We start from the raw sequence: 26,901 nt of genomic DNA, 5'->3' as shown, positions 1-26,901 counted from the left end.
TCCATACATTATTGTAGGGTCTCTATACAGGGCGCCTAGCGCCCAAACTGGGAGGTGTGCCATCAGGCCGAGACCGGATCCCCGGGGGTGAGGGTGTCCCCTGACGGAATCCGGTCTCAAAAGGGGCCCAATTGACACCGATTTCCGGCGCCAGGGTGCTGAGTTGACCCTATCATACAGGTTCCATACATTATTGTAGGGTCTCTATACAGGGCGCCTAGCGCCCAAACTAGGAGGTGTGCCATCTAGCGGAGACCGGTTCCTTGGGGGTACGGGTGTCCCTAACGGAATCCGGTCTCAAAAGAGGCGATATAAGCACCGATTTCCGGCGCCAGGGCGCTGAGTTGACCTATCATACAGGTTCCATACATTATTGTAGGGTCTCTATACAGGGCGCCTAGCGCCCAAACTGGGAGGTGTGCCATCAGTCCGAGACCGGATCCCCGGGGGTACGGGTGTCCCCTGACGGAATCCGGTCTCAAAAGGGGCCCAATTGACACCGATTTCCGGCGCCAGGGTGCTGAGTTGACCCTATCATACAGGTTCCATACATTATTGTAGGGTCTCTATACAGGGCGCCTAGCGCCCAAACTAGGAGGTGTGCCATCTAGCGGAGACCGGTTCCTTGGGGGTACGGGTGTCCCCTGACGGAATCCGGTCTCAAAAGAGGCGATATAAGCACCGATTTCCGGCGCCAGGGCGCTGAGTTGACCCTATCATTCAGGTTCCATACATTATTGTAGGGTCTCTATACAGGGCGCCTAGCGCCCAAACTGGGAGGTGTGCCATCAGGCCGAGACCGAATCCCCGGGGGTACGGGTGTCCCCTGACGGAATCCGGTCTCAAAAGGGGCCCAATTGACACCAATTTCCGGCGCCAGGGTGCTGAGTTGACCCTATCATACAGGTTCCATACATTATTGTAGGGTCTCTATACAGGGCGCCTAGCGCCCAAACTAGGAGGTGTGTCATCTAGCGGAGACCGGTTCCTTGGGGGTACGGGTGTCCCCTGACGGAATCCGGTCCCAAAAGAGGCGATATAAGCACCGATTTCCGGCGCCAGGGCGCTGAGTTGACCCTATCATACAGGTTCCATATATTATTGTAGGGTCTCTATACAGGGCGCCTAGCGCCCAAACTGGGAGGTGTGCCATCAGGCCGAGACCGGATCCCCGGGGGTGAGGGTGTCCCCTGACGGAATCCGGTCTCAAAAGGGGCCCAATTGACACCGATTTCCGGCGCCAGGGTGCTGAGTTGACCCTATCATACAGGTTCCATACATTATTGTAGGGTCTCTATACAGGGCGCCTAGCGCCCAAACTAGGAGGTGTGCCATCTAGCGGAGACCGGTTCCTTGGGGGTACGGGTGTCCCCTGACGGAATCCGGTCTCAAAAGAGGCGATATAAGCACCGATTTCCGGCGCCAGGGCGCTGAGTTGACCCTATCATTCAGGTTCCATACATTATTGTAGGGTCTCTATACAGGGCGCCTAGCGCCCAAACTGGGAGATGTGCCATCAGGCCGAGACCGAATCCCCGGGGGTACGGGTGTCCCCTGACGGAATCCGGTCTCAAAAGGGGCCCAATTGACACCAATTTCCGGCGCCAGGGTGCTGAGTTGACCCTATCATACAGGTTCCATACATTATTGTAGGGTCTCTATACAGGGCGCCTAGCGCCCAAACTAGGAGGTGTGCCATCTAGCGGAGACCGGTTCCTTGGGGGTACGGGTGTCCCCTGACGGAATCCGGTCCCAAAAGAGGCGATATAAGCACCGATTTCCGGCGCCAGGGCGCTGAGTTGACCCTATCATACAGGTTCCATATATTATTGTAGGGTCTCTATACAGGGCGCCTAGCGCCCAAACTGGGAGGTGTGCCATCAGGCCGAGACCGGATCCCCGGGGGTGAGGGTGTCCCCTGACGGAATCCGGTCTCAAAAGGGGCCCAATTGACACCGATTTCCGGCGCCAGGGTGCTGAGTTGACCCTATCATACAGGTTCCATACATTATTGTAGGGTCTCTATACAGGGCGCCTAGCGCCCAAACTAGGAGGTGTGCCATCTAGCGGAGACCGGTTCCTTGGGGTACGGGTGTCCCCTGACGGAATCCAGTCTCAAAAGAGGCGATATAAGCACCGATTTCCGGCGCCAGGGCGCTGAGTTGACCCTATCATACAGGTTCCATACATTATTGTAGGGTCTCTATACAGGGCGCCTAGCGCCCAAACTGGGAGGTGTGCCATCAGGCCGAGACCGGATCCCCGGGGGAGAGGGTGTCCCCTGACGGAATCCGGTCTCAAAAGGGGCCCAATTGACACCGATTTCCGGCGCCAGGGTGCTGAGTTGACCCTATCATACAGGTTCCATACATTATTGTAGGGTCTCTATACAGGGCGCCTAGCGCCCAAACTAGGAGGTGTGCCATCTAGCGGAGACCGGTTCCTTGGGGGTACGGGTGTCCCCTGACGGAATCCGGTCTCAAAAGAGGCGATATAAGCACCGATTTCCGGCGCCAGGGCGCTGAGTTGACCCTATCATACAGGTTCCATACATTATTGTAGGGTCTCTATACAGGGCGCCTAGCGCCCAAACTGGGAGGTGTGCCATCAGTCCGAGACCGGATCCCCGGGGGTACGGGTGTCATCTGACGGAATCCGGTCTCAAAAGGGGCCCAATTGACACCGATTTCCGGCGCCAGGGTGCTGAGTTGACCCTATCATACAGGTTCCATACATTATTGTAGGGTCTCTATACAGGGCGCCTAGCGCCCAAACTAGGAGGTGTGCCATCTAGCGGAGACCGGTTACTTGGGGGTACGGGTGTCCCCTGACGGAATCCGGTCTCAAAAGAGGCGATATAAGCACCGATTTCCGGGGCCAGGGCGCTGAGTTGACCCTATCATACAGGTTCCATACATTATTGTAGGGTCTCTATACAGGGCGCCTAGCGCCCAAACTGGGAGGTGTGCCATCAGGCCGAGACCGGATCCCCGGGGGTGAGGGTGTCCCCTGACGGAATCCGGTCTCAAAAGGGGCCCAATTGACACCGATTTCCGGCGCCAGGGTGCTGAGTTGACCCTATCATACAGGTTCCATACATTATTGTAGGGTCTCTATACAGGGCGCCTAGCGCCCAAACTAGGAGGTGTGCCATCTAGCGGAGACCGGTTCCTTGGGGGTACGGGTGTCCCCTGACGGAATCCGGTCTCAAAAGAGGCGATATAAGCACCGATTTCCGGGGCCAGGGCGCTGAGTTGACCCTATCATACAGGTTCCATACATTATTGTAGGGTCTCTATACAGGGCGCCTAGCGCCCAAACTGGGAGGTGTGCCATCAGGCCGAGACCGGATCCCCGGGGGTGAGGGTGTCCCCTAACGGAATCCGGTCTCAAAAGGGGCCCAATTGACACCGATTTCCGGCGCCAGGGTGCTGAGTTGACCCTATCATACAGGTTCCATACATTATTGTAGGGTCTCTATACAGGGCGCCTAGCGCCCAAACTAGGAGGTGTGCCATCTAGCGGAGACCGGTTCCTTGGGGGTACGGGTGTCCCCTGACGGAATCCGGTCTCAAAAGAGGCGATATAAGCACCGATTTCCGGGGCCAGGGCGCTGAGTTGACCCTATCATACAGGTTCCATACATTATTGTAGGGTCTCTATACAGGGCGCCTAGCGCCCAAACTGGGAGGTGTGCCATCAGGCCGAGACCGGATCCCCGGGGGTGAGGGTGTCCCCTGACGGAATCCGGTCTCAAAAGGGGCCCAATTGACACCGATTTCCGGCGCCAGGGTGCTGAGTTGACCCTATCATACAGGTTCCATACATTATTGTAGGGTCTCTATACAGGGCGCCTAGCGCCCAAACTAGGAGGTGTGCCATCTAGCGGAGACCGGTTCCTTGGGGGTACGGGTATCCCCTGACGGAATCCGGTCTCAAAAGAGGCGATATAAGCACCGATTTCCGGCGCCAGGGCGCTGAGTTGACCCTATCATTCAGGTTCCATACATTATTGTAGGGTCTCTATACAGGGCGCCTAGCGCCCAAACAGGGAGATGTGCCATCAGGCCGAGACCGAATCCCCGGGGGTACGGGTGTCCCCTGACGGAATCCGGTCTCAAAAGGGGCCCAATTGACACCAATTTCCGGCGCCAGGGTGCTGAGTTGACCCTATCATACAGGTTCCATACATTATCGTAGGGTCTCTATACAGGGCGCCTAGCGCCCAAACTAGGAGGTGTGCCATCTAGCGGAGACCGGTTCCTTGGGGGTACGGGTGTCCCCTGACGGAATCCGGTCCCAAAAGAGGCGATATAAGCACCGATTTCCGGCGCCAGGGCGCTGAGTTGACCCTTTCATACAGGTTCCATATATTATTGTAGGGCCTCTATACAGGGCGCCTAGCGCCCAAACTGGGAGGTGTGCCATCAGGCCGAGACCGGATCCCCGGGGGTGAGGGTGTCCCCTGACGGAATCCGGTCTCAAAAGGGGCCCAATTGACACCGATTTCCGGCGCCAGGGTGCTGAGTTGACCCTATCATACAGGTTCCATACATTATTGTAGGGTCTCTATACAGGGCGCCTAGCGCCCAAACTAGGAGGTGTGCCATCTAGCGGAGACCGGTTCCTTGAGGGTACGGGTGTCCCCTGACGGAATCCGGTCTCAAAAGAGGCGATATAAGCACCGATTTCCGGCGCCAGGGCGCTGAGTTGACCCTATCATACAGGTTCCATACATTATTGTAGGGTCTCTATACAGGGCGCCTAGCGCCCAAACTGGGAGATGTGCCATCAGGCCGAGACCGAATCCCCGGGGGTACGGGTGTCCCCTGACGGAATCCGGTCTCAAAAGGGGCCCAATTGACACCAATTTCCGGCGCCAGGGTGCTGAGTTGACCCTATCATACAGGTTCCATACATTATTGTAGGGTCTCTATACAGGGCGCCTAGCGCCCAAACTAGGAGGTGTGCCATCTAGCGGAGACCGGTTCCTTGGGGGTACGGGTGTCCCCTGACGGAATCCGGTCCCAAAAGAGGCGATATAAGCACCGATTTCCGGCGCCAGGGCGCTGAGTTGACCCTATCATACAGGTTCCATATATTATTGTAGGGTCTCTATACAGGGCGCCTAGCGCCCAAACTGGGAGGTGTGCCATCAGGCCGAGACCGGATCCCCGGGGGTGAGGGTGTCCCCTGACGGAATCCGGTCTCAAAAGGGGCCCAATTGACACCGATTTTCGGCGCCAGGGTGCTGAGTTGACCCTATCATACAGGTTCCATACATTATTGTAGGGTCTCTATACAGGGCGCCTAGCGCCCAAACTAGGAGGTGTGCCATCTAGCGGAGACCGGTTCCTTGGGGGTACGGGTGTCCCCTGACGGAATCCGGTCTCAAAAGAGGCGATATAAGCACCGATTTCCGGCGCCAGGGCGCTGAGTTGACCCTATCATACAGGTTCCATACATTATTGTAGGGTCTCTATACAGGGCGCCTAGCGCCCAAACTGGGAGGTGTGCCATCAGGCCGAGACCGGATCCCCGGGGGAGAGGGTGTCCCCTGACGGAATCCGGTCTCAAAAGGGGCCCAATTGACACCGATTTCCGGCGCCAGGGTGCTGAGTTGACCCTATCATACAGGTTCCATACATTATTGTAGGGTCTCTATACAGGGCGCCTAGCGCCCAAACTAGGAGGTGTGCCATCTAGCGGAGACCGGTTCCTTGGGGGTACGGGTGTCCCCTGACGGAATCCGGTCTCAAAAGAGGCGATATAAGCACCGATTTCCGGCGCCAGGGCGCTGAGTTGACCCTATCATACAGGTTCCATACATTATTGTAGGGTCTCTATACAGGGCGCCTAGCGCCCAAACTGGGAGGTGTGCCATCAGTCCGAGACCGGATCCCCTGGGGTACGGGTGTCCCCTGACGGAATCCGGTCTCAAAAGGGGCCCAATTGACACCGATTTCCGGCGCCAGGGTGCTGAGTTGACCCTATCATACAGGTTCCATACATTATTGTAGGGTCTCTATACAGGGCGCCTAGCGCCAAAACTAGGAGGTGTGCCATCTAGCGGAGACCGGTTCCTTGGGGGTACGGGTGTCCCCTGACGGAATCCGGTCTCAAAAGAGGCGATATAAGCACCGATTTCCGGCGCCAGGGCGCTGAGTTGACCCTATCATACAGGTTCCATACATTATTGTAGGGTCTCTATACAGGGCGCCTAGCGCCCAAACTGGGAGGTGTGCCATCAGTCCGAGACCGGATCCCCGGGGGTACGGGTGTCCCCTGACGGAATCCGGTCTCAAAAGGGGCCCAATTGACACCGATTTCCGGCGCCAGGGTGCTGAGTTGACCCTATCATACAGGTTCCATACATTATTGTAGGGTCTCTATACAGGGCGCCTAGCGCCCAAACTAGGAGGTGTGCCATCTAGCGGAGACCGGTTCCTTGGGGGTACGGGTGTCCCCTGACGGAATCCGGTCTCAAAAGAGGTGATATAAGCACCGATTTCCGGGGCCAGGGCGCTGAGTTGACCCTATCATACAGGTTCCATACATTATTGTAGGGTCTCTATACAGGGCGCCTAGCGCCCAAACTGGGAGATGTGCCATCAGGCCGAGACCGAATCCCCGGGGGTACGGGTGTCCCCTGACGGAATCCGGTCTCAAAAGGGGCCCAATTGACACCAATTTCCGGCGCCAGGGTGCTGAGTTGACCCTATCATACAGGTTCCATACATTATTGTAGGGTCTCTATACAGGGCGCCTAGCGCCCAAACTAGGAGGTGTGCCATCTAGCGGAGACCGGTTCCTTGGGGGTACGGGTGTCCCCTGACGGAATCCGGTCCCAAAAGAGGCGATATAAGCACCGATTTCCGGCGCCAGGGCGCTGAGTTGACCCTATCATACAGGTTCCATATATTATTGTAGGGTCTCTATACAGGGCGCCTAGCGCCCAAACTGGGAGGTGTGCCATCAGGCCGAGACCGGATCCCCGGGGGTGAGGGTGTCCCCTGACGGAATCCGGTCTCAAAAGGGGCCCAATTGACACCGATTTTCGGCGCCAGGGTGCTGAGTTGACCCTATCATACAGGTTCCATACATTATTGTAGGGTCTCTATACAGGGCGCCTAGCGCCCAAACTAGGAGGTGTGCCATCTAGCGGAGACCGGTTCCTTGGGGGTACGGGTGTCCCCTGACGGAATCCGGTCTCAAAAGAGGCGATATAAGCACCGATTTCCGGCGCCAGGGCGCTGAGTTGACCCTATCATACAGGTTCCATACATTATTGTAGGGTCTCTATACAGGGCGCCTAGCGCCCAAACTGGGAGGTGTGCCATCAGGCCGAGACCGGATCCCCGGGGGAGAGGGTGTCCCCTGACGGAATCCGGTCTCAAAAGGGGCCCAATTGACACCGATTTCCGGCGCCAGGGTGCTGAGTTGACCCTATCATACAGGTTCCATACATTATTGTAGGGTCTCTATACAGGGCGCCTAGCGCCCAAACTAGGAGGTGTGCCATCTAGCGGAGACCGGTTCCTTGGGGGTACGGGTGTCCCCTGACGGAATCCGGTCTCAAAAGAGGCGATATAAGCACCGATTTCCGGCGCCAGGGCGCTGAGTTGACCCTATCATACAGGTTCCATACATTATTGTAGGGTCTCTATACAGGGCGCCTAGCGCCCAAACTGGGAGGTGTGCCATCAGTCCGAGACCGGATCCCCTGGGGTACGGGTGTCCCCTGACGGAATCCGGTCTCAAAAGGGGCCCAATTGACACCGATTTCCGGCGCCAGGGTGCTGAGTTGACCCTATCATACAGGTTCCATACATTATTGTAGGGTCTCTATACAGGGCGCCTAGCGCCAAAACTAGGAGGTGTGCCATCTAGCGGAGACCGGTTCCTTGGGGGTACGGGTGTCCCCTGACGGAATCCGGTCTCAAAAGAGGCGATATAAGCACCGATTTCCGGCGCCAGGGCGCTGAGTTGACCCTATCATACAGGTTCCATACATTATTGTAGGGTCTCTATACAGGGCGCCTAGCGCCCAAACTGGGAGGTGTGCCATCAGTCCGAGACCGGATCCCCGGGGGTACGGGTGTCCCCTGACGGAATCCGGTCTCAAAAGGGGCCCAATTGACACCGATTTCCGGCGCCAGGGTGCTGAGTTGACCCTATCATACAGGTTCCATACATTATTGTAGGGTCTCTATACAGGGCGCCTAGCGCCCAAACTAGGAGGTGTGCCATCTAGCGGAGACCGGTTCCTTGGGGGTACGGGTGTCCCCTGACGGAATCCGGTCTCAAAAGAGGTGATATAAGCACCGATTTCCGGGGCCAGGGCGCTGAGTTGACCCTATCATACAGGTTCCATACATTATTGTAGGGTCTCTATACAGAGCGCCTAGCGCCCAAACTGGGAGGTGTGCCATCAGGCCGAGACCGGATCCCCGGGGGTGAGGGTGTCCCCTGACGGAATCCGGTCTCAAAAGGGGCCCAATTGACACCGATTTCCGGCGCCAGGGTGCTGAGTTGACCCTATCATACAGGTTCCATACATTATTGTAGGGTCTTTATACAGGGCGCCTAGCGCCCAAACTAGGAGGTGTGCCATCTAGCGGAGACCGGTTCCTTGGGGGTACGGGTGTCCCCTGACGGAATCCGGTCTCAAAAGAGGCGATATAAGCACCGATTTCCGGGGCCAGGGCGCTGAGTTGACCCTATCATACAGGTTCCATACATTATTGTAGGGTCTCTATACAGGGCGCCTAGCGCCCAAACTGGGAGGTGTGCCATCAGGCCGAGACCGGATCCCCGGGGGTGAGGGTGTCCCCTGACGGAATCCGGTCTCAAAAGGGGCCCAATTGACACCAATTTCCGGCGCCAGGGTGCTGAGTTGACCCTATCATACAGGTTCCATACATTATTGTAGGGTCTCTATACAGGGCGCCTAGCGCCCAAACTAGGAGGTGTGCCATCTAGCGGAGACCGGTTCCTTGGGGGTACGGGTGTCCCCTGACGGAATCCGGTCTCAAAAGAGGCGATATAAGCACCGATTTCCGGCGCCAGGGCGCTGAGTTGACCCTATCATACAGGTTCCATACATTATTGTAGGGTCTCTATACAGGGCGCCTAGCGCCCAAACTGGGAGATGTGCCATCAGGCCGAGACCGAATCCCCGGGGGTACGGGTGTCCCCTGACGGAATCCGGTCTCAAAAGGGGCCCAATTGACACCAATTTCCGGCGCCAGGGTGCTGAGTTGACCCTATCATACAGGTTCCATACATTATTGTAGGGTCTCTATACAGGGCGCCTAGCGCCCAAACTAGGAGGTGTGCCATCTAGCGGAGACCGGTTCCTTGGGGGTACGGGTGTCCCCTGACGGAATCCGGTCCCAAAAGAGGCGATATAAGCACCGATTTCCGGCGCCAGGGCGCTGAGTTGACCCTATCATACAGGTTCCATATATTATTGTAGGGTCTCTATACAGGGCGCCTAGCGCCCAAACTGGGAGGTGTGCCATCAGGCCGAGACCGGATCCCCGGGGGTGAGGGTGTCCCCTGACGGAATCCGGTCTCAAAAGGGGCCCAATTGACACCGATTTCCGGCGCCAGGGTGCTGAGTTGACCCTATCATACAGGTTCCATACATTATTGTAGGGTCTCTATACAGGGCGCCTAGCGCCCAAACTAGGAGGTGTGCCATCTAGCGGAGACCGGTTCCTTGGGGGTACGGGTGTCCCCTGACGGAATCCGGTCTCAAAAGAGGCGATATAAGCACCGATTTCCGGCGCCAGGGCGCTGAGTTGACCCTATCATTCAGTTTCCATACATTATTGTAGGGTCTCTATACAGGGCGCCTAGCGCCCAAACTGGGAGATGTGCCATCAGGCCGAGACCGAATCCCCGGGGGTACGGGTGTCCCCTGACGGAATCCGGTCTCAAAAGGGGCCCAATTGACACCAATTTCCGGCGCCAGGGTGCTGACTTGACCCTTATCATACAGGTTCCATACATTATTGTAGGGTCTCTATACAGGGCGCCTAGCGCCCAAACTAGGAGGTGTGCCATCTAGCGGAGACCGGTTCCTTGGGGGTACGGGTGTCCCCTGACGGAATCCGGTCTCAAAAGAGGCGATATAAGCACCGATTTCCGGGGCCAGGGCGCTGAGTTGACCCTATCATACAGGTTCCATACATTATTGTAGGGTCTCTATACAGGGCGCCTAGCGCCCAAACTGGGAGGTGTGCCATCAGGCCGAGACCGGATCCCGGGGGTGAGGGTGTCCCCTGACGGAATCCGGTCTCAAAAGGGGCCCAATTGACACCGATTTCCGGCGCCAGGGTGCTGAGTTGACCCTATCATACAGGTTCCATACATTATTGTAGGGTCTCTATACAGGGCGCCTAGCGCCCAAACTAGGAGGTGTGCCATCTAGCGGAGACCGGTTCCTTGGGGGTACGGGTGTCCCCTGACGGAATCCGGTCTCAAAAGGGGCGATATAAGCACCGATTTCCGGCGCCAGGGCGCTGAGTTGACCCTATCATACAGGTTCCATACATTATTGTAGGGTCTCTATACAGGGCGCCTAGCGCCCAAACTGGGAGGTGTGCCATCAGTCCGAGACCGGATCCCCGGGGGTACGGGTGTCCCCTGACGGAATCCGGTCTCAAAAGGGGCCCAATTGACACCGATTTCCGGCGCCAGGGTGCTGAGTTGACCCTATCATACAGGTTCCATACATAATTGTAGGGTCTCTATACAGGGCGCCTAGCGCCCAAACTAGGAGGTGTGCCATCTAGCGGAGACCGGTTCCTTGGGGGTACGGGTGTCCCCTGACGGAATCCGGTCTCAAAAGAGGCGATATAAGCACCGATTTCCGGGGCCAGGGCGCTGAGTTGACCCTATCATACAGGTTCCATACATTATTGTAGGGTCTCTATACAGGGCGCCTAGCGCCCAAACTGGGAGGTGTGCCATCAGGCCGAGACCGGATCCCCGGGGGTGAGGGTGTCCCCTGACGGAATCCGGTCTCAAAAGGGGCCCAATTGACACCGATTTCCGGCGCCAGGGTGCTGAGTTGACCCTATCATACAGGTTCCATACATTATTGTAGGGTCTCTATACAGGGCGCCTAGCGCCCAAACTAGGAGGTGTGCCATCTAGCGGAGACCGGTTCCTTGGGGGTACGGGTGTCCCCTGACGGAATCCGGTCTCAAAAGAGGCGATATAAGCACCGATTTCCGGGGCCAGGGCGCTGAGTTGACCCTATCATACAGGTTCCATACATTATTGTAGGGTCTCTATACAGGGCGCCTAGCGCCCAAACTGGGAGGTGTGCCATCAGGCCGAGACCGGATCCCCGGGGGTGAGGGTGTCCCCTGACGGAATCCGGTCTCAAAAGGGGCCCAATTGACACCGATTTCCGGCGCCAGGGTGCTGAGTTGACCCTATCATACAGGTTCCATACATTATTGTAGGGTCTCTATACAGGGCGCCTAGCGCCCAAACTAGGAGGTGTGCCATCTAGCGGAGACCGGTTCCTTGGGGGTACGGGTGTCCCCTGACGGAATCCGGTCTCAAAAGAGGCGATATAAGCACCGATTTCCGGGGCCAGGGCGCTGAGTTGACCCTATCATTCAGGTTCCATACATTATTGTAGGGTCTCTATACAGGGCGCCTAGCGCCCAAACTGGGAGGTGTGCCATCAGGCCGAGACCGGATCCCCGGGGGTGAGGGTGTCCCCTGACGGAATCCGGTCTCAAAAGGGGCCCAATTGACACCGATTTCCGGCGCCAGGGTGCTGAGTTGACCCTATCATACAGGTTCCATACATTATTGTAGGGTCTCTATACAGGGCGCCTAGCGCCCAAACTAGGAGGTGTGCCATCTAGCGGAGACCGTTCCTTGGGGGTACGGGTGTCCCCTGACGGAATCCGGTCTCAAAAGAGGCGATATAAGCACCGATTTCCGGCGCCAGGGCGCTGAGTTGACCCTATCATTCAGGTTCCATACATTATTGTAGGGTCTCTATACAGGGCGCCTAGCGCCCAAACTGGGAGATGTGCCATCAGGCCGAGACCGAATCCCCGGGGGTACGGGTGTCCCCTGACGGAATCCGGTCTCAAAAGGGGCCCAATTGACACCAATTTCCGGCGCCAGGGTGCTGAGTTGACCCTATCATACAGGTTCCATACATTATTGTAGGGTCTCTATACAGGGCGCCTAGCGCCCAAACTAGGAGGTGTGCCATCTAGCGGAGACCGGTTCCTTGGGGGTACGGGTGTCCCCTGACGGAATCCGGTCCCAAAAGAGGCGATATAAGCACCGATTTCCGGCGCCAGGGCGCTGAGTTGACCCTATCATACAGGTTCCATATATTATTGTAGGGCCTCTATACAGGGCGCCTAGCGCCCAAACTGGGAGATGTGCCATCAGGCCGAGACCGGATCCCCGGGGGGTGAGGGTGTCCCCTGACGGAATCCGGTCTCAAAAGGGGCCCAATTGACACCGATTTCCGGCGCCAGGGTGCTGAGTTGACCCTATCATACAGGTTCCATACATTATTGTAGGGTCTCTATACAGGGCGCCTAGCGCACAAACTAGGAGGTGTGCCATCTAGCAGAGACCGGTTCCTTGGGGGTACGGGTGTCCCCTGACGGAATCCGGTCTCAAAAGAGGCGATATAAGCACCGATTTCCGGCGCCAGGGCGCTGAGTTGACCCTATCATACAGGTTCCATACATTATTGTAGGGTCTCTATACAGGGCGCCTAGCGCCCAAACTGGGAGGTGTGCCATCAGGCCGAGACCGGATCCCCGGGGGTGAGGGTGTCCCCTGACGGAATCCGGTCTCAAAAGGGGCCCAATTGACACCGATTTCCGGCGCCAGGGTGCTGAGTTGACCCTATCATACAGGTTCCATACATTATTGTAGGGTCTCTATACAGGGCGCCTAGCGCCCAAACTAGGAGGTGTGCCATCTAGCAGAGACCGGTTCCTTGGGGGTACGGGTGTCCCCTGACGGAATCCGGTCTCAAAAGAGGCGATATAAGCACCGATTTCCGGCGCCAGGGCGCTGAGTTGACCCTATCATTCAGGTTCCATACATTATTGTAGGGTCTCTATACAGGGCGCCTAGCGCCCAAACTGGGAGATGTGCCATCAGGCCGAGACCGAATCCCCGGGGGTACGGGTGTCCCTGACGGAATCCGGTCTCAAAAGGGGCCCAATTGACACCGATTTCCGGCGCCAGGGTGCTGAGTTGACCCTATCATACAGGTTCCATACATTATTGTAGGGTCTCTATACAGGGCGCCTAGCGCCCAAACTAGGAGGTGTGCCATCTAGCGGAGACCGGTTCCTTGGGGGTACGGGTGTCCCCTGACGGAATCCGGTCTCAAAAGAGGCGATATAAGCACCGATTTCCGGCGCCAGGGCGCTGAGTTGACCCTATCATTCAGGTTCCATACATTATTGTAGGGTCTCTATACAGGGCGCCTAGCGCCCAAACTGGGAGATGTGCCATCAGGCCGAGACCGAATCCCCGGGGGTACGGGTGTCCCCTGACGGAATCCGGTCTCAAAAGGGGCCCAATTGACACCAATTTCCGGCGCCAGGGTGCTGAGTTGACCCTATCATACAGGTTCCATACATTATTGTAGGGTCTCTATACAGGGCGCCTAGCGCCCAAACTAGGAGGTGTGCCATCTAGCGGAGACCGGTTCCTTGGGGGTACGGGTGTCCCCTGACGGAATCCGGTCCCAAAAGAGGCGATATAAGCACCGATTTCCGGCGCCAGGGCGCTGAGTTGACCCTATCATACAGGTTCCATATATTATTGTAGGGCCTCTATACAGGGCGCCTAGCGCCCAAACTGGGAGGTGTGCCATCAGGCCGAGACCGGATCCCCGGGGGTGAGGGTGTCTCCTGACGGAATCCGGTCTCAAAAGGGGCCCAATTGACACCGATTTCCGGCGCCAGGGTGCTGAGTTGACCCTATCATACAGGTTCCATACATTATTGTAGGGTCTCTATACAGGGCGCCTAGCGCCCAAACTAGGAGGTGTGCCATCTAGCGGAGACCGGTTCCTTGGGGGTACGGGTGTCCCCTGACGGAATCCGGTCTCAAAAGAGGCGATATAAGCACCGATTTCCCGGCGCCAGGGCGCTGAGTTGACCCTATCATACAGGTTCCATACATTATTGTAGGGTCTCTATACAGGGCGCCTAGCGCCCAAACTGGGAGGTGTGCCATCAGGCCGAGACCGGATCCCCGGGGGTGAGGGTGTCCCCTGACGGAATCCGGTCTCAAAAGAGGCGATATAAGCACCGATTTCCGGCGCCAGGGCGCTGAGTTGGACCCTATCATTCAGGTTCCATACATTATTGTAGGGTCTCTATACAGGGCGCCTAGCGCCCAAACTGGGAGATGTGCCATCAGGCCGAGACCGAATCCCCGGGGGTACGGGTGTCCCCTGACGGAATCCGGTCTCAAAGGGGCCCAATTGACACCAATTTCCGGCGCCAGGGTGCTGAGTTGACCCTATCATACAGGTTCCATACATTATTGTAGGGTCTCTATACAGGGCGCCTAGCGCCCAAACTAGGAGGTGTGCCATCTAGCGGAGACCGGTTCCTTGGGGGTACGGGTGTCCCCTGACGGAATCCGGTCTCAAAAGAGGCGATATAAGCACCGATTTCCGGCGCCAGGGCGCTGAGTTGACCCTATCATACAGGTTCCATACATTATTGTTGGGTCTCTATACAGGGCGCCTAGCGCCCAAACTGGGAGGTGTGCCATCAGGCCGAGACCGGATCTCCGGGGGTGAGGGTGTCCCCTGACGGAATCCGGTCTCAAAAGGGGCCCAATTGACACCGATTTCCGGCGCCAGGGTGCTGAGTTGACCCTATCATACAGGTTCCATACATTATTGTAGGGTCTCTATACAGGGCGCCTAGCGCCCAAACTAGGAGGTGTGCCATCTAGCGGAGACCGGTTCCTTGGGGGTACGGGTGTCCCCTGACGGAATCCGGTCTCAAAAGAGGCGATATAAGCACCGATTTCCGGCGCCAGGGCGCTGAGTTGACCCTATCATACAGGTTCCATACATTATTGTAGGGTCTCTATACAGGGCGCCTAGCGCCCAATTTGGGAGGTGTGCCATCAGGCCGAGACCGGATCCCCGGGGGTACGGGTGTCCCCTGACGGAATCCGATCTCAAAAGGGGCCCAATTGACACCGATTTCCGGCGCCAGGGTGCTGAGTTGACCCTATCATACAGGTTCCATACATTATTGTAGGGTCTCTATACAGGGCGCCTAGCGCCCAAACTAGGAGGTGTGCCATCTAGCGGAGACCGGTTCCTTGGGGGTACGGGTGTCCCCTGACGGAATCCGGTCTCAAAAGAGGCGATATAAGCACCGATTTCCGGCGCCAGGGCGCTGAGTTGACCCTATCATTCAGGTTCCATACATTATTGTAGGGTCTCTATACAGGGCGCCTAGCGCCCAAACTGGGAGATGTGCCATCAGGCCGAGACCGAATCCCCGGGGGTACGGGTGTCCCCTGACGGAATCCGGTCTCAAAAGGGGCCCAATTGACACCAATTTCCGGCGCCAGGGTGCTGAGTTGACCCTATCATACAGGTTCCATACATTATTGTAGGGTCTCTATACAGGGCGCCTAGCGCCCAAACTAGGAGGTGTGCCATCTAGCGGAGACCGGTTCCTTGGGGGTACGGGTGTCCCCTGACGGAATCCGGTCCCAAAAGAGGCGATATAAGCACCGATTTCCGGCGCCAGGGCGCTGAGTTGACCCTATCATACAGGTTCCATATATTATTGTAGGGCCTCTATACAGGGCGCCTAGCGCCCAAACTGGGAGGTGTGCCATCAGGCCGAGACCGGATCCCCGGGGGTGAGGGTGTCCCCTGACGGAATCCGGTCTCAAAAGGGGCCCAATTGACACCGATTTCCGGCGCCAGGGTGCTGAGTTGACCCTATCATACAGGTTCCATACATTATTGTAGGGTCTCTATACAGGGCGCCTAGCGCCCAAACTAGGAGGTGTGCCATCTAGCGGAGACCGGTTCCTTGGGGGTACGGGTGTCCCCTGACGGAATCCGGTCTCAAAAGAGGCGATATAAGCACCGATTTCCGGCGCCAGGGCGCTGAGTTGACCCTATCATACAGGTTCCATACATTATTGTAGGGTCTCTATACAGGGCGCCTAGCGCCCAAACTGGGAGGTGTGCCATCAGGCCGAGACCGGATCCCCGGGGGTGAGGGTGTCCCCTGACGGAATCCGGTCTCAAAAGGGGCCCAATTGACACCGATTTCCGGCGCCAGGGTGCTGAGTTGACCCTATCATACAGGTTCCATACATTATTGTAGGGTCTCTATACAGGGCGCCTAGCGCCCAAACTAGGAGGTGTGCCATCTAGCGGAGACCGGTTCCTTGGGGGTACGGGTGTCCCCTGACGGAATCCGGTCTCAAAAGAGGCGATATAAGCACCGATTTCCGGCGCCAGGGCGCTGAGTTGACCCTATCATACAGGTTCCATACATTATTGTAGGGTCTCTATACAGGGCGCCTAGCGCCCAAACTGGGAGGTGTGCCATCAGTCCGAGACCGGATCCCCGGGGGTACGGGTGTCCCCTGACGGAATCCGGTCTCAAAAGGGGCCCAATTGACACCGATTTCCGGCGCCAGGGTGCTGAGTTGACCCTATCATACAGGTTCCATACATTATTGTAGGGTCTCTATACAGGGCGCCTAGCGCCCAAACTAGGAGGTGTGCCATCTAGCGGAGACCGGTTCCTTGGGGGTACGGGTGTCCCCTGACGGAATCCGGTCTCAAAAGAGGCGATATAAGCACCGATTTCCGGCGCCAGGGCGCTGAGTTGACCCTATCATACAGGTTCCATACATTATTGTAGGGTCTCTATACAGGGCGCCTAGCGCCCAAACTGGGAGGTGTGCCATCAGGCCGAGACCGGATCCCCGGGGGTGAGGGTGTCCCCTGACGGAATCCGGTCTCAAAAGGGGCCCAATTGACACCGATTTCCGGCGCCAGGGTGCTGAGTTGACCCTATCATACAGGTTCCATACATTATTGTAGGGTCTCTATACAGGGCGCCTAGCGCCCAAACTAGGAGGTGTGCCATCTAGCGGAGACCGGTTCCTTGGGGGTACGGGTGTCCCCTGACGGAATCCGGTCTCAAAAGAGGCGATATAAGCACCGATTTCCGGCGCCAGGGCGCTGAGTTGACCCTATCATACAGGTTCCATACATTATTGTAGGGTCTCTATACAGGGCGCCTAGCGCCCAAACTGGGAGGTGTGCCATCAGGCCGAGACCGGATCCCCGGGGGTGAGGGTGTCCCCTGACGGAATCCGGTCTCAAAAGGGGCCCAATTGACACCGATTTCCGGCGCCAGGGTGCTGAGTTGACCCTATCATACAGGTTCCATACATTATTGTAGGGTCTCTATACAGGGCGCCTAGCGCCCAAACTAGGAGGTGTGCCATCTAGCGGAGACCGGTTCCTTGGGGGTACGGGTGTCCCCTGACGGAATCCGGTCTCAAAAGAGGCGATATAAGCACCGATTTCCGGGGCCAGGGCGCTGAGTTGACCCTATCATACAGGTTCCATACATTATTGTAGGGTCTCTATACAGGGCGCCTAGCGCCCAAACTGGGAGGTGTGCCATCAGGCCGAGACCGGATCCCCGGGGGTGAGGGTGTCCCCTGACGGAATCCGGTCTCAAAAGGGGCCCAATTGACACCGATTTCCGGCGCCAGGGTGCTGAGTTGACCCTATCATACAGGTTCCATACATTATTGTAGGGTCTCTATACAGGGCGCCTAGCGCCCAAACTAGGAGGTGTGCCATCTAGCGGAGACCGGTTCCTTGGGGGTACGGGTGTCCCCTGACGGAATCCGGTCTCAAAAGAGGCGATATAAGCACCGATTTCCGGCGCCAGGGCGCTGAGTTGACCCTATCATTCAGGTTCCATACATTATTGTAGGGTCTCTATACAGGGCGCCTAGCGCCCAAACTGGGAGATGTGCCATCAGGCCGAGACCGAATCCCCGGGGGTACGGGTGTCCCCTGACGGAATCCGGTCTCAAAAGGGGCCCAATTGACACCAATTTCCGGCGCCAGGGTACTGAGTTGACCCTATCATACAGGTTCCATACATTATTGTAGGGTCTCTATACAGGGCGCCTAGCGCCCAAACTAGGAGGTGTGCCATCTAGCGGAGACCGGTTCCTTGGGGGTACGGGTGTCCCCTGACGGAATCCGGTCCCAAAAGAGGCGATATAAGCACCGATTTCCGGCGCCAGGGCGCTGAGTTGACCCTATCATACAGGTTCCATATATTATTGTAGGGCCTCTATACAGGGCGCCTAGCGCCCAAACTGGGAGGTGTGCCATCAGGCCGAGACCGGATCCCCGGGGGTGAGGGTGTCCCCTGACGGAATCCGGTCTCAAAAGGGGCCCAATTGACACCGATTTCCGGCGCCAGGGTGCTGAGTTGACCCTATCATACAGGTTCCATACATTATTGTAGGGTCTCTATACAGGGCGCCTAGCGCCCAAACTAGGAGGTGTGCCATCTAGCGGAGACCGGTTCCTTGGGGGTACGGGTGTCCCCTGACGGAATCCGGTCTCAAAAGAGGCGATATAAGCACCGATTTCCGGCGCCAGGGCGCTGAGTTGACCCTATCATACAGGTTCCATACATTATTGTAGGGTCTCTATACAGGGCGCCTAGCGCCCAAACTGGGAGGTGTGCCATCAGGCCGAGACCGGATCCCCGGGGGTGAGGGTGTCCCCTGACGGAATCCGGTCTCAAAAGGGGCCCAATTGACACCGATTTCCGGCGCCAGGGTGCTGAGTTGACCCTATCATACAGGTTCCATACATTATTGTAGGGTCTCTATACAGGGCGCCTAGCGCCCAAACTAGGAGGTGTGCCATCTAGCGGAGACCGGTTCCTTGGGGGTACGGGTGTCCCCTGACGGAATCCGGTCTCAAAAGAGGCGATATAAGCACCGATTTCCGGCGCCAGGGCGCTGAGTTGACCCTATCATTCAGGTTCCATACATTATTGTAGGGTCTCTATACAGGGCGCCTAGCGCCCAAACTGGGAGATGTGCCATCAGGCCGAGACCGAATCCCCGGGGGTACGGGTGTCCCCTGACGGAATCCGGTCTCAAAAGGGGCCCAATTGACACCAATTTCCGGCGCCAGGGTGCTGAGTTGACCCTATCATACAGGTTCCATACATTATTGTAGGGTCTCTATACAGGGCGCCTAGCGCCCAAACTAGGAGGTGTGCCATCTAGCGGAGACCGGTTCCTTGGGGGTACGGGTGTCCCCTGACGGAATCCGGTCTCAAAAGAGGCGATATAAGCACCGATTTCCGGCGCCAGGGCGCTGAGTTGACTCTATCATACAGGTTCCATACATTATTGTAGGGTCTCTATACAGGGCGCCTAGCGCCCAAACTGGGAGGTGTGCCATCAGGCCGAGACCGGATCCCCGGGGGTGAGGGTGTCCCCTGACGGAATCCGGTCTCAAAAGGGGCCCAATTGACACCGATTTCCGGCGCCAGGGTGCTGAGTTGACCCTATCATACAGGTTCCATACATTATTGTAGGGTCTCTATACAGGGCGCCTAGCGCCCAAACTAGGAGGTGTGCCATCTAGCGGAGACCGGTTCCTTGGGGGTACGGGTGTCCCCTGACGGAATCCGGTCTCAAAAGAGGCGATATAAGCACCGATTTCCGGCGCCAGGGCGCTGAGTTGACCCTATCATACAGGTTCCATACATTATTGTAGGGTCTCTATACAGGGCGCCTAGCGCCCAAACTGGGAGGTGTGCCATCAGGCCGAGACCGGATCCCCGGGGGTACGGGTGTCCCCTGACGGAATCCGGTCTCAAAAGGGGCCCAATTGACACCGATTTCCGGCGCCAGGGTGCTGAGTTGACCCTATCATACAGGTTCCATACATTATTGTAGGGTCTCTATACAGGGCGCCTAGCGCCCAAACTAGGAGGTGTGCCATCTAGCGGAGACCGGTTCCTTGGGGGTACGGGTGTCCCCTGACGGAATCCGGTCTCAAAAGAGGCGATATAAGCACCGATTTCCGGCGCCAGGGCGCTGAGTTGACCCTATCATACAGGTTCCATACATTATTGTAGGGTCTCTATACAGGGCGCCTAGCGCCCAAACTGGGAGGTGTGCCATCAGTCCGAGACCGGATCCCCGGGGGTACGGGTGTCCCCTGACGGAATCCGGTCTCAAAAGGGGCCCAATTGACACCGATTTCCGGCGCCAGGGTGCTGAGTTGACCCTATCATACAGGTTCCATACATTATTGTAGGGTCTCTATACAGGGCGCCTAGCGCCCAAACTAGGAGGTGTGCCATCTAGCGGAGACCGGTTCCTTGGGGGTACGGGTGTCCCCTGACGGAATCCGGTCTCAAAAGAGGCGATATAAGCACCGATTTCCGGGGCCAGGGCGCTGAGTTGACCCTATCATACAGGTTCCATACATTATTGTAGGGTCTCTATACAGGGCGCCTAGCGCCCAAACTGGGAGGTGTGCCATCAGGCCGAGACCGGATCCCCGGGGGTGAGGGTGTCCCCTGACGGAATCCGGTCTCAAAAGGGGCCCAATTGACACCGATTTCCGGCGCCAGGGTGCTGAGTTGACCCTATCATACAGGTTCCATACATTATTGTAGGGTCTCTATACAGGGCGCCTAGCGCCCAAACTAGGAGGTGTGCCATCTAGCGGAGACCGGTTCCTTGGGGGTACGGGTGTCCCCTGACGGAATCCGGTCTCAAAAGAGGCGATATAAGCACCGATTTCCGGGGCCAGGGCGCTGAGTTGACCCTATCATACAGGTTCCATACATTATTGTAGGGTCTCTATACAGGGCGCCTAGCGCCCAAACTGGGAGGTGTGCCATCAGGCCGAGACCGGATCCCCGGGGGTGAGGGTGTCCCCTGACGGAATCCGGTCTCAAAAGGGGCCCAATTGACACCGATTTCCGGCGCCAGGGTGCTGAGTTGACCCTATCATACAGGTTCCATACATTATTGTAGGGTCTCTATACAGGGCGCCTAGCGCCCAAACTAGGAGGTGTGCCATCTAGCGGAGACCGGTTCCTTGGGGGTACGGGTGTCCCCTGACGGAATCCGGTCTCAAAAGAGGCGATATAAGCACCGATTTCCGGGGCCAGCGCGCTGAGTTGACCCTATCATACAGGTTCCATACATTATTGTAGGGTCTCTATACAGGGCGCCTAGCGCCCAAACTGGGAGGTGTGCCATCAGGCCGAGACCGGATCCCCGGGGGTGAGGGTGTCCCCTGACGGAATCCGGTCTCAAAAGGGGCCCAATTGACACCGATTTCCGGCGCCAGGGTGCTGAGTTGACCCTATCATACAGGTTCCATACATTATTGTAGGGTCTCTATACAGGGCGCCTAGCGCCCAAACTAGGAGGTGTGCCATCTAGCGGAGACCGGTTCCTTGGGGGTACGGGTGTCCCCTGACGGAATCCGGTCTCAAAAGAGGCGATATAAGCACCGATTTCCGGCGCCAGGGCGCTGAGTTGACCCTATCATTCAGGTTCCATACATTATTGTAGGGTCTCTATACAGGGCGCCTAGCGCCCAAACTGGGAGGTGTGCCATCAGGCCGAGACCGGATCCCCGGGGGTGAGGGTGTCCCCTGACGGAATCCGGTCTCAAAAGGGGCCCAATTGACACCGATTTCCGGCGCCAGGGTGCTGAGTTGACCCTATCATACAGGTTCCATACATTATTGTAGGGTCTCTATACAGGGCGCCTAGCGCCCAAACTAGGAGGTGTGCCATCTAGCGGAGACCGGTTCCTTGGGGGTACGGGTGTCCCCTGACGGAATCCGGTCTCAAAAGAGGCGATATAAGCACCGATTTCCGGCGCCAGGGCGCTGAGTTGACCCTATCATACAGGTTCCATACATTATTGTAGGGTCTCTATACAGGGCGCCTAGCGCCCAAACTAGGAGGTGTGCCATCTAGCGGAGACCGGTTCCTTGGGGGTACGGGTGTCCCCTGACGGAATCCGGTCTCAAAAGAGGCGATATAAGCACCGATTTCCGGCGCCAGGGCGCTGAGTTGACCCTATCATTCAGGTTCCATACATTATTGTAGGGTCTCTATACAGGGCGCCTAGCGCCCAAACTGGGAGATGTGCCATCAGGCCGAGACCGAATCCCCGGGGGTACGGGTGTCCCCTGACGGAATCCGGTCTCAAAAGGGGCCCAATTGACACCGATTTCCGGCGCCAGGGTGCTGAGTTGACCCTATCATACAGGTTCCATACATTATTGTAGGGTCTCTATACAGGGCGCCTAGCGCCCAAACTAGGAGGTGTGCCATCTAGCGGAGACCGGTTCCTTGGGGGTACGGGTGTCCCCTGACGGAATCCGGTCTCAAAAGAGGCGATATAAGCACCGATTTCCGGCGCCAGGGCGCTGAGTTGACCCTATCATACAGGTTCCATACATTATTGTAGGGTCTCTATACAGGGCGCCTAGCGCCCAAACTGGGAGGTGTGCCATCAGGCCGAGACCGGATCCCCGGGGGTACGGGTGTCCCCTGACGGAATCCGGTCTCAAAAGGGGCCCAATTGACACCGATTTCCGGCGCCAGGGTGCTGAGTTGACCCTATCATACAGGTTCCATACATTATTGTAGGGTCTCTATACAGGGCGCCTAGCGCCCAAACTAGGAGGTGTGCCATCTAGCGGAGACCGGTTCCTTGGGGGTACGGGTGTCCCCTGACGGAATCCGGTCTCAAAAGAGGCGATATAAGCACCGATTTCCGGGGCCAGGGCGCTGAGTTGACCCTATCATACAGGTTCCATACATTATTGTAGGGTCTCTATACAGGGCGCCTAGCGCCCAAACTGGGAGGTGTGCCATCAGGCCGAGACCGGATCCCCGGGGGTGAGGGTGTCCCCTGACGGAATCCGGTCTCAAAAGGGGCCCAATTGACACCGATTTCCGGCGCCAGGGTGCTGAGTTGACCCTATCATACAGGTTCCATACATTATTGTAGGGTCTCTATACAGGGCGCCTAGCGCCCAAACTAGGAGGTGTGCCATCTAGCAGAGACCGGTTCCTTGGGGGTACGGGTGTCCCCTGACGGAATCCGGTCTCAAAAGAGGCGATATAAGCACCGATTTCCGGGGCCAGGGCGCTGAGTTGACCCTATCATACAGGTTCCATACATTATTGTAGGGTCTCTATACAGGGCGCCTAGCGCCCAAACTGGGAGGTGTGCCATCAGGCCGAGACCGGATCCCCGGGGGTGAGGGTGTCCCCTGACGGAATCCGGTCTCAAAAGGGGCCCAATTGACACCGATTTCCGGCGCCAGGGTGCTGAGTTGACCCTATCATACAGGTTCCATACATTATTGTAGGGTCTCTATACAGGGCGCCTAGCGCCCAAACTAGGAGGTGTGCCATCTAGCGGAGACCGGTTCCTTGGGGGTACGGGTGTCCCCTGACGGAATCCGGTCTCAAAAGAGGCGATATAAGCACCGATTTCCGGGGCCAGGGCGCTGAGTTGACCCTATCATACAGGTTCCATACATTATTGTAGGGTCTCTATACAGGGCGCCTAGCGCCCAAACTGGGAGGTGTGCCATCAGGCCGAGACCGGATCCCCGGGGGTGAGGGTGTCCCCTGACGGAATCCGGTCTCAAAAGGGGCCCAATTGACACCGATTTCCGGCGCCAGGGTGCTGAGTTGACCCTATCATACAGGTTCCATACATTATTGTAGGGTCTCTATACAGGGCGCCTAGCGCCCAAACTAGGAGGTGTGCCATCTAGCGGAGACCGGTTCCTTGGGGGTACGGGTGTCCCCTGACGGAATCCGGTCTCAAAAGAGGCGATATAAGCACCGATTTCCGGCGCCAGGGCGCTGAGTTGACCCTATCATTCAGGTTCCATACATTATTGTAGGGTCTCTATACAGGGCGCCTAGCGCCCAAACTGGGAGATGTGCCATCAGGCCGAGACCGAATCCCCGGGGGTACAGGTGTCCCCTGACGGAATCCGGTCTCAAAAGGGGCCCAATTGACACCAATTTCCGGCGCCAGGGTGCTGAGTTGACCCTATCATACAGGTTCCATACATTATTGTAGGGTCTCTATACAGGGCGCCTAGCGCCCAAACTAGGAGGTGTGCCATCTAGCGGAGACCGGTTCCTTGGGGGTACGGGTGTCCCCTGACGGAATCCGGTCCCAAAAGAGGCGATATAAGCACCGATTTCCGGCGCCAGGGCGCTGAGTTGACCCTATCATACAGGTTCCATATATTATTGTAGGGCCTCTATACAGGGCGCCTAGCGCCCAAACTGGGAGGTGTGCCATCAGGCCGAGACCGGATCCCCGGGGGTGAGGGTGTCCCCTGACGGAATCCGGTCTCAAAAGGGGCCCAATTGACACCGATTTCCGGCGCCAGGGTGCTGAGTTGACCCTATCATACAGGTTCCATACATTATTGTAGGGTCTCTATACAGGGCGCCTAGCGCCCAAACTAGGAGGTGTGCCATCTAGCGGAGACCGGTTCCTTGGGGGTACGGGTGTCCCCTGACGGAATCCGGTCTCAAAAGAGGCGATATAAGCACCGATTTCCGGCGCCAGGGCGCTGAGTTGACCCTATCATACAGGTTCCATACATTATTGTAGGGTCTCTATACAGGGCGCCTAGCGCCCAAACTGGGAGGTGTGCCATCAGGCCGAGACCGGATCCCCGGGGGTGAGGGTGTCCCCTGACGGAATCCGGTCTCAAAAGGGGCCCAATTGACACCGATTTCCGGCGCCAGGGTGCTGAGTTGACCCTATCATACAGGTTCCATACATTATTGTAGGGTCTCTATACAGGGCGCCTAGCGCCCAAACTAGGAGGTGTGCCATCTAGCGGAGACCGGTTCCTTGGGGGTACGGGTGTCCCCTGACGGAATCCGGTCTCAAAAGAGGCGATATAAGCACCGATTTCCGGCGCCAGGGCGCTGAGTTGACCCTATCATTCAGGTTCCATACATTATTGTAGGGTCTCTATACAGGGCGCCTAGCGCCCAAACTGGGAGATGTGCCATCAGGCCGAGACCGAATCCCCGGGGGTACGGGTGTCCCCTGACGGAATCCGGTCTCAAAAGGGGCCCAATTGACACCAATTTCCGGCGCCAGGGTGCTGAGTTGACCCTATCATACAGGTTCCATACATTATTGTAGGGTCTCTATACAGGGCGCCTAGCGCCCAAACTAGGAGGTGTGCCATCTAGCGGAGACCGGTTCCTTGGGGGTACGGGTGTCCCCTGACGGAATCCGGTCTCAAAAGAGGCGATATAAGCACCGATTTCCGGGGCCAGGGCGCTGAGTTGACCCTATCATACAGGTTCCATACATTATTGTAGGGTCTCTATACAGGGCGCCTAGCGCCCAAACTGGGAGGTGTGCCATCAGGCCGAGACCGGATCCCCGGGGGTGAGGGTGTCCCCTGACGGAATCCGGTCTCAAAAGGGGCCCAATTGACACCGATTTCCGGCGCCAGGGTGCTGAGTTGACCCTATCATACAGGTTCCATACATTATTGTAGGGTCTCTATACAGGGCGCCTAGCGCCCAAACTAGGAGGTGTGCCATCTAGCGGAGACCGGTTCCTTGGGGGTACGGGTGTCCCCTGACGGAATCCGGTCTCAAAAGAGGCGATATAAGCACCGATTTCCGGGGCCAGGGCGCTGAGTTGACCCTATCATACAGGTTCCATACATTATTGTAGGGTCTCTATACAGGGCGCCTAGCGCCCAAACTGGGAGGTGTGCCATCAGGCCGAGACCGGATCCCCGGGGGTGAGGGTGTCCCCTGACGGAATCCGGTCTCAAAAGGGGCCCAATTGACACCGATTTCCGGCGCCAGGGTGCTGAGTTGACCCTATCATACAGGTTCCATACATTATTGTAGGGTCTCTATACAGGGCGCCTAGCGCCCAAACTAGGAGGTGTGCCATCTAGCGGAGACCGGTTCCTTGGGGGTACGGGTGTCCCCTGACGGAATCCGGTCTCAAAAGAGGCGATATAAGCACCGATTTCCGGCGCCAGGGCGCTGAGTTGACCCTATCATTCAGGTTCCATACATTATTGTAGGGTCTCTATACAGGGCGCCTAGCGCCCAAACTTGGAGATGTGCCATCAGGCCGAGACCGAATCCCCGGGGGTACGGGTGTCCCCTGACGGAATCCGGTCTCAAAAGGGGCCCAATTGACACCAATTTCCGGCGCCAGGGTGCTGAGTTGACCCTATCATACAGGTTCCATACATTATTGTAGGGTCTCTATACAGGGCGCCTAGCGCCCAAACTAGGAGGTGTGCCATCTAGCGGAGACCGGTTCCTTGGGGGTACGGGTGTCCCCTGACGGAATCCGGTCTCAAAAGAGGCGATATAAGCACCGATTTCCGGCGCCAGGGCGCTGAGTTGACCCTATCATACAGGTTCCATACATTATTGTAGGGTCTCTATACAGGGCGCCTAGCGCCCAAACTGGGAGGTGTGCCATCAGGCCGAGACCGGATCCCCGGGGGTGAGGGTGTCCCCTGACGGAATCCGGTCTCAAAAGGGGCCCAATTGACACCGATTTCCGGCGCCAGGGTGCTGAGTTGACCCTATCATACAGGTTCCATACATTATTGTAGGGTCTCTATACAGGGCGCCTAGCGCCCAAACTAGGAGGTGTGCCATCTAGCGGAGACCGGTTCCTTGGGGGTACGGGTGTCCCCTGACGGAATCCGGTCTCAAAAGAGGCGATATAAGCACCGATTTCCGGCG

Source organism: Crassostrea angulata, chromosome 9 (assembly GCF_025612915.1).
Source record: "Crassostrea angulata isolate pt1a10 chromosome 9, ASM2561291v2, whole genome shotgun sequence".
Taxonomy (NCBI): Eukaryota; Metazoa; Mollusca; class Bivalvia; order Ostreida; family Ostreidae; genus Magallana; species Magallana angulata.
The sequence above is the reverse complement of the archived record's forward strand: the minus strand, read 5'-3'. Positions refer to the sequence as shown.